Source organism: Triticum aestivum, chromosome 5A (genome assembly GCF_018294505.1).
Source record: "Triticum aestivum cultivar Chinese Spring chromosome 5A, IWGSC CS RefSeq v2.1, whole genome shotgun sequence".
Taxonomy (NCBI): domain Eukaryota; kingdom Viridiplantae; phylum Streptophyta; class Magnoliopsida; order Poales; family Poaceae; genus Triticum; species Triticum aestivum.
The window spans coordinates 287,643,425-287,657,958 of NC_057806.1; positions in this window are offsets into that span (position 1 = coordinate 287,643,425).

Genomic DNA, 14,534 nt, shown 5'->3' on the forward strand with positions numbered 1-14,534 from the left:
GATAGCGCTTGTTGGGAGGCAACCCAATTTTATTTTTATTCCTTGCTTTTTGCTCCTGTTTAGTAATAAATAATTTATCTAGCCTCTGTTTTGGTTGTATTTTTTGTGTTTAATTAGTGTTTGTGCCAAGTAGAACCGTTGGGAAGATTTGGGGAAATTCTTTTTGCAGATGATTAATAGATAAATTCCTCACGTCCAGCAATTTATTTTAGAAGTTGTGGGGTTCCAGAAGTTTGCGTTAGCTACAGATTACTACAGACTGTTCTGTTTTTGATAGATTCTATTTTGCTTGTGTTGTTTTCTTATTTTGATGAATATATGGCTAGTAAAAGAGTTTATAAACCATAGATAAGTTGGAATGCCGTAGGTTTAACACCAATATAAATCAAGAATGAGTTCATTACAGTACCTTGAAGTGGTGTTTTGTTTTCTTTCGCTAACGGAGGTCACGAGCTTTTCTATTTAAGTTTTGTGTTGTGAAGTTTTCAAGTTTTGGGTAAAGATTTGATGGAGTATGGAACAAGGAGTGGCAAGAGCCCAAGCTTGGGGATGCCCGTGGCACCCCAAGGTAAAATTCAAGGACACCAAAAAGCCTAAGCTTGGGGATGCCCCAGAAGGCATCCCCTCTTTCGTCTTCGTCTATCGGTAACTTTACTTGGAGCTATATTTTTATTCACCACATGATATGTGTTTTTCTTGGAGCGTCTTGTATGATTTGAGTCTTTGATTTTTAGTTTACCACAATCATCCTTGCTTTACACACCTTTTATGAGAGACTCACAAGATTTGAAATTTATTAGAATACTCTATGTGCTTCACTTATACATTTTGAGCCATATTTTTTTGCTCTAGTGCTTCACTTATATATTTTAGAGCACGACGGTGGTTTTATTTTATAGAAATAATTGATCTCTCATGTCTCACTAATATTATTTTGAGAGTCCTTTAGAACAACATGGAAATTTTCTTTTAGGAATAATATAAAAACTTTCATAGAAAGTGCATTGAATACTATGAGAAGTTTGATACTTCATAATTGTTTTGAGATATGGAAATGGTGATATTAGAGTCATGCTAGTTGAGTAGTTGTGAATTTGAGAAATACTTGTGTTAAAGTTTGTGATTCCCGTAGCATGCACGTATGGTGAACTGTTATATGACGAAGTCGGAGCATGATTTATTTATTGATTGTCTTCCTTATGAGTGGCGGTCGGGGACGAGTGATGGTCTTTTCCTACCAATCTATCCCCCTAGGAGCATGCGCGTAATACTTTGTTTGGATAACTAATAGATTTTTGCAATAAGTATGTGAGTCCTTTATGACTAATGTTGAGTCCATGGATTATACGCACTCTCACCCTTCCACCATTGCTAGCCTCTCTAATACCGTGCACTTTTCGCCGGTATCATACACCCACCATATACCTTCCTCAAAACAGCCACCATACCTACCTATTATGGCATTTTCATAGTCATTCTGAGATATATTGCCATGCAACTTCGCACAGTTCCGTTATTATGACACGCTTCATCATTGTCATATTGCTTGCATGATCATGTAGTTGACATCATATTTGTGGCAAAGCCACCGTTCATAATTCTTCATACATGTCACTCTTGAATCATTGCATATCCCGGTACACCGCCGGAGGCATTCATATAGAGTCATATTTTGTTCTAAGTATCGAGTTGTACTTCTTGAGTTGTAAGTAAATAAAGTGTGATGATCATCATTATTAGAGCATTGTCCCTAGTGAGGAAAGTATGATGGAGACTATGATTCCCCCACAAGTCGGGATGAGACTCCGGACCAAAAATAAGAGAAAGGCCATAAAAAAGAGAAGGCCCCAAAAAAGAGGAAAAACAGAAAAAAAAATGAGAGAAAAGGAGAGAAGGGACAATGCTACTATCCTTTTTCCACACTTGTGCTTCAAAGTAGCACCATGATCTTCATGATAGAGAGTCTCCTATGATATCACTTTCATATACTAGTGCGAATTTTTCATTATAGAACTTGGATTGTATATTCCAATGATGAGCTTCCTCAAAATGCCCTAGGTCTTAGTGAGCAAGCAAGTTGGATGCACACCCACTTAGTTTCTTTTGTTGAGCTTTCATATACTTATAGCTCTAGTGCATTCGTTGCATGGCAATCCCTACTCACTCACATTGATATCTATTGATGGGCATCTCCATAGCCCGTTGATACGCCTAGTAGATGTGAGACTATCTTCTCCTTTTTGTCTTCTCGACAACCACCATTCTATTCCACCATAGTGCTATATCCATGGCTCATACTCATATATTGCGTGAAGATAGAAAAATTTTGAGAACATCAAAAATGAAACAATTGCTTGGCTTGTCACCAGGGTTGTGCATGATTTAAATATTTTGTGTGGTGAAGATGGAGCATAGCCAGACTATATGATTTTGTAGGGATAACTTTCTTTGGCCATGTTATTTTGAGAAGACATGATTGCTTAGTTAGTATGCTTGAAGTATTATTATTTTTATGTCAATATTAAACTTTTATCTTGAATCTTTCGGATCTGAACATTCATGCCACAATAAAGAAAAAATTACATTCAGAAATATGTTAGAAAGCATTCCACATCAAAAATTCTTTTTTTATCATTTAGCTACTCGAGGACAAGCATGAATTAAGCTTGGGGATGCTTGATACGTCTCCAACGTATCTATAATTTTTGATTGCTCCATGGTATTATATTATCTCTTTTGGATGTTAATGGGCTTTATTTTACACTTTTATATCATTTTTGGGACTAACCTACTAACCGGAGGCCCAACCCAAATTGTTTTTTTGCCTATTTTAGAGTTTGGCCGAAAAGGAATATCAAACGGAGTCCAAACGGAATGAAACCTTCGGGAACGTGATTTTCCCAACAAACGTGATCTAGGAGACTTGGAGTGGGCGTCAAGAAACAATCGAGGAGGCCATGAGGCAGGGGGCGCGCCTACCCCCCGGGTGCGCCCTCCATCCTCGTGGGCCCCTCGTCGCTCCACCGACGTACTTCTTCCTCCTATATATATCCACGTACCCCCCAAACATCTAGGAGCACCACGAAAACCTAATTCCACCGCCGCAACCTTCTGTACCCGAGAGATCCCATCTTGGGGCCTTTTTCGGAGCCCCGTCGGAGGGGGCGTTGATCACAGAGGGCCTCTACATCATCTCCATGGCCTCTCCGGTGATGTGTGAGTAGTTTACTTCAGACCTTCGGGTCCATAGTTATTAGCTAGATGGCTTCTTCTCTCTCTTTGGATCTCAATACAAAGTTCTCCTCGATTCTCTTGGAGATCTATTCGATGTAATCTTCTTTTGCGGTGTGTTTGTCGAGATCCGATGAATTGTGGGTTTATGATCCAGATTATCTATGAATCATATTTGATTCTTCTTTGAATTCTTTTATGTATGATTTGCAAGTCTCTTCGAATTATCAGTTTGGTTTGGCCTACTAGATTGATCTTTCTTGCAATGGGAGAAGTGCTTAGCTTTGGGTTCAATCTTGTGGTGCTCGATCCCAGTGACAGTAGGGAAAATGACAAGTATTGTATTGTTGCCATCGAGAATAAAAAGATGGGGTTTATATCATATTGCATGAGTTTATCCCTCTACATCATGTCATCTTACTTAAAGCATTAGTCTGTTCTTATGAACTTAATACTCTAGATGCTTGCTGGATAGTGGTCGATGTGTGGAGTAATAGTAGTAGATGCATAATCATTTCGGTCTACTTGTCACGGACGTGATGCCTATATACATGATCATACCTAGATATTCTCATAACTATGCTCAATTCTATCAATTGCTCAACAGTAATTCGTTTACCCACCGTAATACTTATGCTCTTGAGAGAAGCCACTAGTGAAACCTATGGCCCCCGGGTCTATCTTCTATCATATTAATCTTCCAACACTTAGCTATTTCTATTGCCGTTTATTTTACTTTGCATCTTTATTTCTCTTTATCATAAAAATACCAAAAATATCATCTTATTATATCTATCAGATCTCACTCTCGTAAGTGACCGTGAAGGGATTGATAACCCCTTTATCACATTGGTTGCGAGGTTCTTATTTCTTTGTGTAGGTGCGTGGGACTCGAGTGTGATCTCCTACTGGATTGATACCTTGGTTCTCAAAAACTGAGGGAAATACTTACGCTACTTTACTGCATCACCCTTTCCTCTTCAAGGGAAAACCAACGCAATGCTCAAGAGGTACCAGTCGACCATCACAAGGGGTTGGACTAGAGTCGTGCGTACCTTTTGCATGGAGGAGGGCACAATATGGGCATTCCGCTTCACCTTGTTCAGCAACTAGAATGTATTTCATCTCTTTCTTTACTATCTTTAATAGTACAAGTATACAACTGTGGTTCATCATTCTTTATTTGGTTCTTATGTAATTCTTGAATATATGTACCTATGAATCAAATAATGCATTGGTTGTTTGAACCTGATGGGTATGAATAAAGCTATAGCATACATTCAAATTCAAATCCGGTACAATTTGAAATAGCAGCAATTAAATTACGGTGAAATTAAACTTTGCAAGTCGTTATGGCGCACACAGTTGGTAAAACACAAACGTTTGTGATATACACCACAATATGACATGGTTTACAAAGAGGAAACGTGTGCAAGCATGCACATAGTTGCAGTTTGCAAAGCGTGTGCGATGTCAGACAATATCACAAATGGTGCGGGCAAACTAAACATTTGTGATAGTTGCCTTATCGTACACGATTCGCAACCATGAACTGTTTCTGATGTGGTATGCCTTGTAAACATTGGACCACATAATAGTGTGTGCGATAGTTGTCATGTACGACGATGTTACGATGGTTCGACGTTTTGTAATCCTGTCCGACACTCATACGATGATTAGCTAATCTTCTTAATTAGTTATCGCATACGGTTTGGGAAAAGTGAATGTGTGTTATTGTCTACTTATCATACACCTTCTGTAATTGTGAACCATTTGTGATGGGTCGCGCATTGTAAACGTAGCACCATAGAATACCGACTGCGATGGCAATGCAAGCACAAACGAGTTGCAAGGATGCAGCGTCTGGGTGGCTCCCTATCCCCAATGGTTTCTGGGTCGTGTGGGAAGGACCCCCCTATCGCAGTCACTCACTTGGCGACAGTTCCAAATGATGTCACGGAAAGGGTATAAAAACCGTTTGTATTGCACTTCTTGTACCAGTGTCTACATAATGAAACACAAGTCTGAAACATTTGAAAAGTTCAAAGAATTTCATAGTGAAGTAGAGAATCATTGTAACAAGAAAATAAAGTTTCTACAATCTAATCGGGGAGGCGAATATTTGAGTTACGAGTTTAGCCTTCATTCAAAACAATGTGGAATTGTTTCGCAACTCACGCCACCTGGAACACCACATCGTAATGGTGTGTCTGAACGTCGTAACCATACTTTATTAGATATGGTGCTTTCTATGATGTCTCTTACCGATTTTCCTTTATCATTTTGGGGTTATGCATTAGAGACAGCCACATTCACATTAAATAGGGAATCGTCTAAATCATTTGAGACGACACCGTATGAACTATGGTTTGGCAAAAACCCTAAGTTGTCGTTTCTTAAAGTTTGGGGATGCAACGCTTATGTCAAAAGGCTTCATCTTGATAAGCTTGAACCCAAATCGGAGAAGTGTGTCTTCATAGGATACCATAAGGAAAGTATTGGGTACGCCTTCTACCATAGATCCGAAGGCAAGATCTTTGTTGCCAAGAATGGGTCCTTTCTAGAGAAGGAGTTTCTCTTGAAAGAAGTGAGTGGGAGGAAAGTAGAACTTGATGAGGTAATTGTAACTTCTCTCGAATTAGAAAGTAGCACATCAGTGAAAACCATTCCCGTGATTCCTACACCAACTAATGATGACGATCATGAAACTTCGGATCAAGTTACTACTAAACTTCGTAGGTTGACCAGAACACATTCCGCACCAGAGTGGTACGGTAATCTTGTCTTGGAAGTTATGTTGTTAGACAACGGCGAACCTATGAACTATGAAGAAGCTATGATGATCCCACATTCTGATAAATGGCATGAGGCCATGAAATCTGAGATAGGATCCATGTATGAGAACAAAGTATGGACTTTGGTGGACTTGCCCGATGATCGGCAAGCCATTGAGAATAAATGGATCTTCAAGAAGAAGACAGACACTGACGGTAATATCACTGTCTATAAAGCTCGACTTGTCGCGAAAGATTTTTGACAAGTTCAAGGGGTTGACTATGATGAGACTTTCTCACCCGTAGCAATGCTTAAGTCTGTCCGAATCATGTTAGCAATTGCCACATTTTTTGATTATGAAATCTGGGAAATGGATGTCAAAACTGCATTCCTTAATGGGTTTCTTAAATAAGAGTTGTATATGATGCAACCAGAAGGTTTTGTCGATCCTAAAGGTGCTAACAAAGTGTGCAAGCTCCAGCGATCCATCTATGGACTCGTGCAAGCATCTCGGAGTTGGAATATACGCTTTGATGCATATGGTTTTATACAGACTTATGGTGAAGCCTATATTTACAAGAAAGTGAGTGGGAGTTCTGTAGTATTTCTAATGTTATATGTCGATGACATATTGTTGATTGGAAATGATATAGAATTTATGTATAGCATAAAAGGATACTTGAATAAGAATTTTTCAATGAAAGACCTCAGTGAAGCTACTTACATATTGCGCATCAAGATCTATATGGATAGATTGGGACACTTAATGGGACTTTCACAAAGCACATACCTTGACAAAGTTTTGGAAAAGTTCATAATGGATTAGTCAAAGAAAGGGTTCTTGCCTGTGTTGCAAGGTGTGAAGTTGAGTAAGACTCAAAGCTCGACCACGGTAGAAAATAGGGAGAGAATGAAAGTCATTTCTTATGCCTTAGCTATAGGTTCTATAGAAGTATCACATACTGTGTACTAGACCTATTGTGTGCCTTACTATGACTTTGGCAAGGGGGTACAATAGTGATCCAGGAGTGGATCACTGGACAGCAGTCAAAATTATCCTTAGAGGACTAAGTAAATATTTCTCGGTTATGGAGGTGATAAAGAGTTTGACGTAAAAGGGTTACGTCACTGCAAAGCTTTGACACCGATTCAGATGACCCTAAGTCTCAATCTGGATGCGTATTGAAAGTGGGAGCAATTAGCTAGAGTAGCTCCATGTAGAGCATTGTAGACATAGAAATTTGCAAAATACATATGGATCTGAATATGGTAGACCCATTCACTAAACCTGTCTCACAAACAAAACATGATCACACCTTAAACTCATTGGGTGTTAATCACATGGCGATGTGAACTAGATTACTGACTCTAGTGTAAGTGCGAGACAGTTGGATATGCCCTAGAGGCAATAATAAATTGGTTATTATCATATTTCCCTGTTCATGATAAACGTCTGTTATCCATGATAGAATTGTTTTGATCGGAAACTCAGATACATGTGTGGATACATAGGCAACACCGTGTCCCTAGTGAGCCTCTACTAGACTAGCTCGTTGATCAAAAGATGGTTAAGGTTTCCTAACCATAGACATGTGTTGTCACTTGATAATGGGATCACATCATTAGGAGAATGATGTGATGGACAAGATCCATCGATTAGCATAGCATTTGATCGTTCAGTTTATTGCTACTGCTTTCTTAATGTCAACTACATATTCCTTCGACCATGAGATCATGCAACTCCCGGATACCGGAGGAATACCTTGTGTGCTATCAAACGTCATAATGTAACTGGGTGATCATAAAGATGCTCTATAGGTATCTCCGAAGGTGTCTATTGAGTTGGCGTGAATCGAGATTGGGATTTGTCACTCCATATGATGGAGAGGTATCTCTGGGCCCTCTCGGTAATACACATCACAAGAAGCTTGCAAGAAACGTGACTAAGGAGTTAGTTGCAAGATGATGTATTTTGGAACGAGTAAAGAGACTTGCCAGTAATGAGATTGAACTAGGTATAGAGATACCGACGATCGAATCTCGGGCAAATAACATACCGACAGACAAAGGGAATTACGTATGTTGTCATAAAGGTTCAACCAATAAAAGATCTTCGTGGAATATGTAGGAATCAATAGGGGCATCCAGGTCCCGCTATTGGTTATTGGCCGGAGAGGTGTCTCAGTCATGACTACATAATTCTCGAACCCGGAGGGTCGCACGCTTAATGTTCGTTGACTTTAGAGTAGTATTGGATGAGTGGTAACCAACTATTGTTTGGAGTCTCGGATAAGAATCCAGACATCACGAGGAGTATCAAAATGGTCGAGATGTAAAGATTTATATATGGGAAGTCAATTTTGGGTTCCGGAAAAAGGTACAGTTTTTTTCGGTATTGTACCGGTGAAAGGATCGAGAAGAGGTGTCTAGAGGGGGGTGAATAGACGCTTAGTAAAGAAAACTAGCAGTTTTTAATTTCTTTAAGTTAAGGTGGAGTTTTAGCACAAGTTTAACCATTCACAATACATTCAAGCAAGCATGGCAAGAGTATATGAGCAGCGATAAGTAAAGCATGCAACTTGTAAGAAAGTAAAGGGATGGGATCGGAGTGTGCAAACGCAATTGGAGACTCGGAGATTTTTGGCATGGTTTCGATAGGTGGTGTTATCGTAGATCCACATTGATGGAGACTAAAACCCATGAAGGGTAACGGTTGCGCGAGTCCACGGAGGGCTCCATCCACGAAGGGTCCATGAAGAAGCAACCTTGTCTATCCCACCATGGCCATCGCCCACGAAGGACTTGCCTCACTACGGTAGATCTTCATGAAGTAGGAGATCTCCTTGCCCATATAAACTCCTTGGTTTAACTCCACAATCTTGACGGAGGCTCCCAAGTGCGCCTAACCAATCTAGGAGACACCACTCTCCAAAAGGCAATAGACGGTGTGTTGATGATGAACTCCTTGCTCTTGTGCTTCAAATGATAGTCTCCCCAACACTCAACTCTCTCTCTCCCAGATTTGGATTTGGTGGAAAGATGATTTGAGTGGAAAGCAACTTGGGGAAGGCCAGAGATCAAGATTCAAATGGTTGGAATGGAATATGAGTACGTGGTTCTCTCTTAGAAAATAAGTGCTGGAAGTGTAGGCACGTTCTGATGGCTGTTGTTTTTAATGAAGGAAGGGTGGAGCGGTATATATAGCCTCCACACAAAATCTAACCGTTACACACAATTCACAAAACTCAGTGGGCCCGAATCAGAAAACTCGGTCAGGCCGATTCAGTTCATAATGTGATCGTTAGGCATTTCGGTGGGACCGATATGATCAACTCGGTGGGACCGATGTGCTAGGGTTAGGGTAAAACCTCATCTCGGTTTGAACGATTACACAAACTTGGTGAGACCGATTTTGGTAATAAGCAAAACAGAGAGTTGGTCAAGCAAACTCAGTGGGACCGATTGCTTATCTTGGTGGGACCGAAATAATTGCAATAGGAAACAGAGAGTTTGCAAGCCCATCTCGGTGAGACTGAGATCCCATCGATGAGACCGAATTGATCAGGGTTTCTGGCAGTGGCTATGTCAAGTGAACTCGGTGGCGCCGGATGGATCAAATCGGTGGGGCCGAGTTTGACTTTTGGTTTGGAACATATGTGGATATGAGAAAGTGGTTGAGGGCTTTGGATCATATCACTAAGCACTTTGACCAAGCAAGTCATTAAGCAACACCACATCCCCTTTTAATAGTATTGGCTTTCCTAAGGACTCAATGTGATCTTGGATCACTAAACTGAAAATATAGAGCCCTAGGCTTTTGAGCTTGAGCCAATCCTTTGTCCTTAGCATCTTGAAGGGGTTCCACATCATCTTGTCCATGCCACTCCATCTGTTGAACTTATCTGAAATACTAGATAAAAACATTAGTCCAATAAGAGATATGTTGACATTAATTACCAAAACCACCCAGGGAGCACTTGTGCTTTCAATCTCCCCCTTTTTTGTAATTGATGGCAACATACATCAAAGCTTTAGATAAAGATATAGGGAATAGCAAGTAAATCTTTTGGAAGGACATGTAACATGCATAAAGCTGGTTTAGGAAGAGATGAACCTGAGTAAACAAGGTTAGATAACATAGATATATCTACTAAACATAGCAAACGGCAAACCATGAGAGTACCAAGACCGGGATGATATGTAGATTATATCCAAGAGATTATATCCAAGAGATTCAACAAGCATAACATTTTGTATGGAGCTATCATGTGAGATGGCCACCTTACCAAGGCCAACCACCGTACCCTTTGAGTTGTCACCAAAAGTGACATACTTTCAAGGACCGTCATTTTCAGCAAGCTCACGAAACATATCCTTGTCTCTAATCATGTGATCGGTACACCCACTATCAAGAACCCATTCCTTTCCTCCAGCCATGTAGCCGTGAAGATTAGCCATAAGACCAAAGTGTATCATAGACTCATCGAGATCAAAGTCACTATCATCATCCTCATCATAGCATCCATGTTCAACATCGTCTTGTGATGGATCAATTCCTAGAGAGGTAATTCATTAGATAAATGGTCATCACAATAGTCATCTTTATGAATTCTAATGGCTTCAGAGATGATATTGCTAATGATTCCAACATCTCCTTTGGCACGCGTAAGATTAGTAAGCTCAAATAGACAATCACCAAATTTGGGGTCATTGGAACTCATCTTACTCAAGGCAATAGACTTATGAAGAATTTCATCCAAGTTTTGCAAGGAGTAGTTTGGAAATTGTTCCTCAAGAAATCTCCATATGGTGTAAGCACAATCAAGAGCAGGCAAGCTAGCAAACAAGTTTCTAGGCAATCCTCTAGTGATTAAATTGACAGTTCTAAGATTACAGATCATGTCAATAGACTCATCAAGGGTAGGATGCAAAGGATCAACATGAGGTGCACAAGGGCTAGTAATGTACTTGTTCAAATGATATTCATTGAAAATCTCAAGCATCTCAATTTTCCACTCATGACAGAACTCTCCATCAAGAATAGGCACTCTATGTCTAAGACTCCCCAACGTAGACTCATCCATCTTCCTTAAAAGGTGTTTAAACCAAAGCAATGAGGACCAAACCTCTGATACCAATTGAAAGGATCAAGAAGAGGTGTCTAGAGGGGGGTGAATAGACTCTTAGTAAAGAAAAGTAGCAGTCTTTAATTTCTTTAAGTTAAGGTGGAGTTTTAGCACAAGTTTAACCATTCACAATACATTCAAGCAAGCATGGCAAGAGTATATGAGCAGCGGAAAGTAAAGCATGCAACTTGCAAGAAAGTAAAGGGATGGGATTGGAGCGTGCAAACGCAATTGGAGACTCGGAGATTTTTGGCGTTGTTCCGATAGGTGGTGCTATTGTACATCCACATTGATGGAGACTTCAACCCACGAAGGGTAATGGTTGCGCGAGTTCACAGAGGGCTCCACCCATGAAGGGTCCATGAAGAAGCAACCTGGTCTATCCCACCATGGCCATCGCCCATGAAGGACTTGCCTCACTAGGGTAGATCTTCATGAAGTAGCTGATCTCCTTGCCCGTACAAACTCCTTGATTCAGCTCCACAATATTGACGGAGGCTCCCAAGTGACACCTAACCAATCTAGGAGACACCACTCTCCAAAAGGCAATAAACAGTGTGTTGATGATGAACTCCTTGCTCTTGTGCTTCAAATGATAGTCTCGCCAACAATAAACTCTCTCTCACAGATTTGGATTTGGTGGAAAGATGATTTGAGTGGAAAGCAACTCGCGGAAGGCTAGAGATCAAGATTCAAATGGATGGAATGGAATATCTTGGTCTCAACACATGACTAGGTGGTTCTCTCTCAGAAAATAGGTGCTGGAAGTGTAGGCACGTCTAATGGCTCTTGTTTTTAATGAAGGTAGGGTGGAGGCGTATATATAGCCTGCACACAAAATCTAGCCATTACACACAATTCACCAAACTCGGTGGGCCCAAGAAAACCTAGTCAGACCGATTCAGTTCATAATGTGACTGTTAGGCATTTCGGTGGGACCGATATGATCAACTCGGTGGGACCGATGTGCTAGGGTTAGGGTAAAACCTCATCTCGGTTTGACCGATTACACAAACTCGGTGAGACCGATTTTGGTAATAAGCAAAACAGAGAGTTGGTCAGGCAAGCTCCGTGGGACCGATTGCTGATCTCGGTGGGATCGAAATAATTGCAACATGCAACAGAGAGTTTTCAAGCCCACCTCGATGAGACCGAGATCCCATTGGTGAGACCGAATTGATTAGGGTTTCTGGTAGTGGCTATGCCAAGTGAACTTGGTGGCGCCGGATGGATCAAATCGGTGGGGCCGAGTTTGAATTTTGGTTTGGGACATATGTGGATATGAAAAAGTGGTTGAGGGCTTTGGAGCATATCACTAAGCTCTTTGAGCAAGCAAGCCATTAAGAAACACCTCATCCCCTTTTAATAGTATTGACTTTCCTAAGGACTCAATGTGATCTTGGATCACTAAACTGAAAATGTAGAGCCTTGAGCTTTTGAGCTTGAGCCAATCCTTTGTCCTTAGCATCTTGAAGGGGTTCCACATCCTCTTGTCCATGCCACTCCATCTGTTGAACTTATCAGAAATATACTAGATAAAAACATTAGTCCAACAAGAGATATGTTGACATTAATTATCAAAACCACCCAGGGAGAACTGGTGCTTTCAATCGGGAAGCTTCCAGAAGGTTCCGGAGGATTCCAAAGGGGTCCACAATCCACAAGTGGGTCCACCACGACCCAAGGGCTATAATGGGCTATGGTGAGGTGCCCTGGCCTTATTGGGCTAGGTGCACCAAGTCCTCAAAAGCCCATGTGGCTAGGGAAGGCTAAAAAGGAAGGAGTGCTAGTAGGAATAGGATTGGACTTGGAGTCCAAGTCATCTCCCCCTTAGCTGCACCCTAGGGCTTGGAGGGGATGTTTCCCATGCCCCTACACCTATATATAGAGGGGAGGGGGAGCGCCAAGAGGACACACCAAGCCCTTGGCGCCTCTCTCTCTCTATCTCTCGTTACTCCGTAGTTCCACCGCCTCGTCCCAGTGACGCTTAACAAAGTGCTCTCGGTGCTCCACCACCACCATCACCACCACTTCATCATGTTGGTTGTGATCTCATCTACTTCTCCTCTCCCTCTTGATGGATCAATAAGGAGGAGACGTCATCAAGCCACACGTATGCTAAACTCGGAGGTGGCGTCCGTTCGGCACTAGATCGGTTGGACCGTGATCAGATCGCGAAGAGTACGACTACATCAACCGTGTGATAGACGCTTCCGCTTAGTGATCTACAAGGTTATGTAGATGCTCTCCCCCTCTTGTAGCTATGCATCTCCATGGATAGATCTTGCGTGTGCGTACAATTTTTTTGTTTTCCATGCAACGTTCCCAAACAAACAGGTTAGTCCCATTGAAAATGGTATAAAATAGCAAAAAAATTTAAATAAAACATCCAAGATTGATACTATAATAGCATGGAACAATAAAAAAGTATAGATACATTGGAGACGTGTCACTATGCGCTATTCTATCAATTGCCCAATAGTATTTTGTTCAACCACCGCATTGTTATGCTTATGAGAGAGATGCCTCTAGTGAAAACTATGGCTGCAGGTCTATTTGAATCATATTACTAAAACCATAAATACCTTGCTGTAATTTATTTACATTTATTTTACTTTGCAATTTATATATCTCCTACTATCAGATTTGATCCTTGCAATTAATGAGTACAAGGGGATTAACAACCCTCTTGCCCGCGTTTGGTGCAAGTATTTTCTCTTGTGTGTGTAGGTATTGCTAAAGGTGGTTTGGATAATTGTAGCGACCCGACCCGAATGGATCAAGTCTCTGTGCTTAAGTGTCATCCTGGGGTCGGTATGCTGACACACACAGTACTCGAGGATTTATAATAGAGGTAAATCACATGTATAAAGTAAAGTAAATACTATTACCTCAATCCAAATAGCGGAAGTAACAACAAAGTTGTGGATTCCCATCAACACTAACAACAAAGTTGAGTGTAGACATCGTAACCCTAACGTATCACTTACTCGTCGTAAGAATCCTGCAACATGAGACGTTGCAGCCATGTAGGTTAGTACATTGAATGTATTGGCAAATTCACACCATAGGATAAAAATGAGAATGGCCATCTCTATATGCATATTTGGCTGGTGGAGGCTCTAAGTTTAATTTTTGCATAAAGCTAATTTTTCCCTACAACAAAGGAATAAATTTTATTTAACTACAAAGTTTGTAGAAATTATTGAGAAGGTAACCCCAACTCAATCCCAAATCATTAATAACCCAACAATTTCATTTAATAGAGTGATGAGATCAACATAATAATTCAAGCACAAGATATCCAAGTAGTCCATAACCGGGGACACGGCTAATCATGATTAGTTTGTACTCTCTGCAGAGGTCTACGCACTTTTCCCCACAAGACTCGATCTCCTCCGT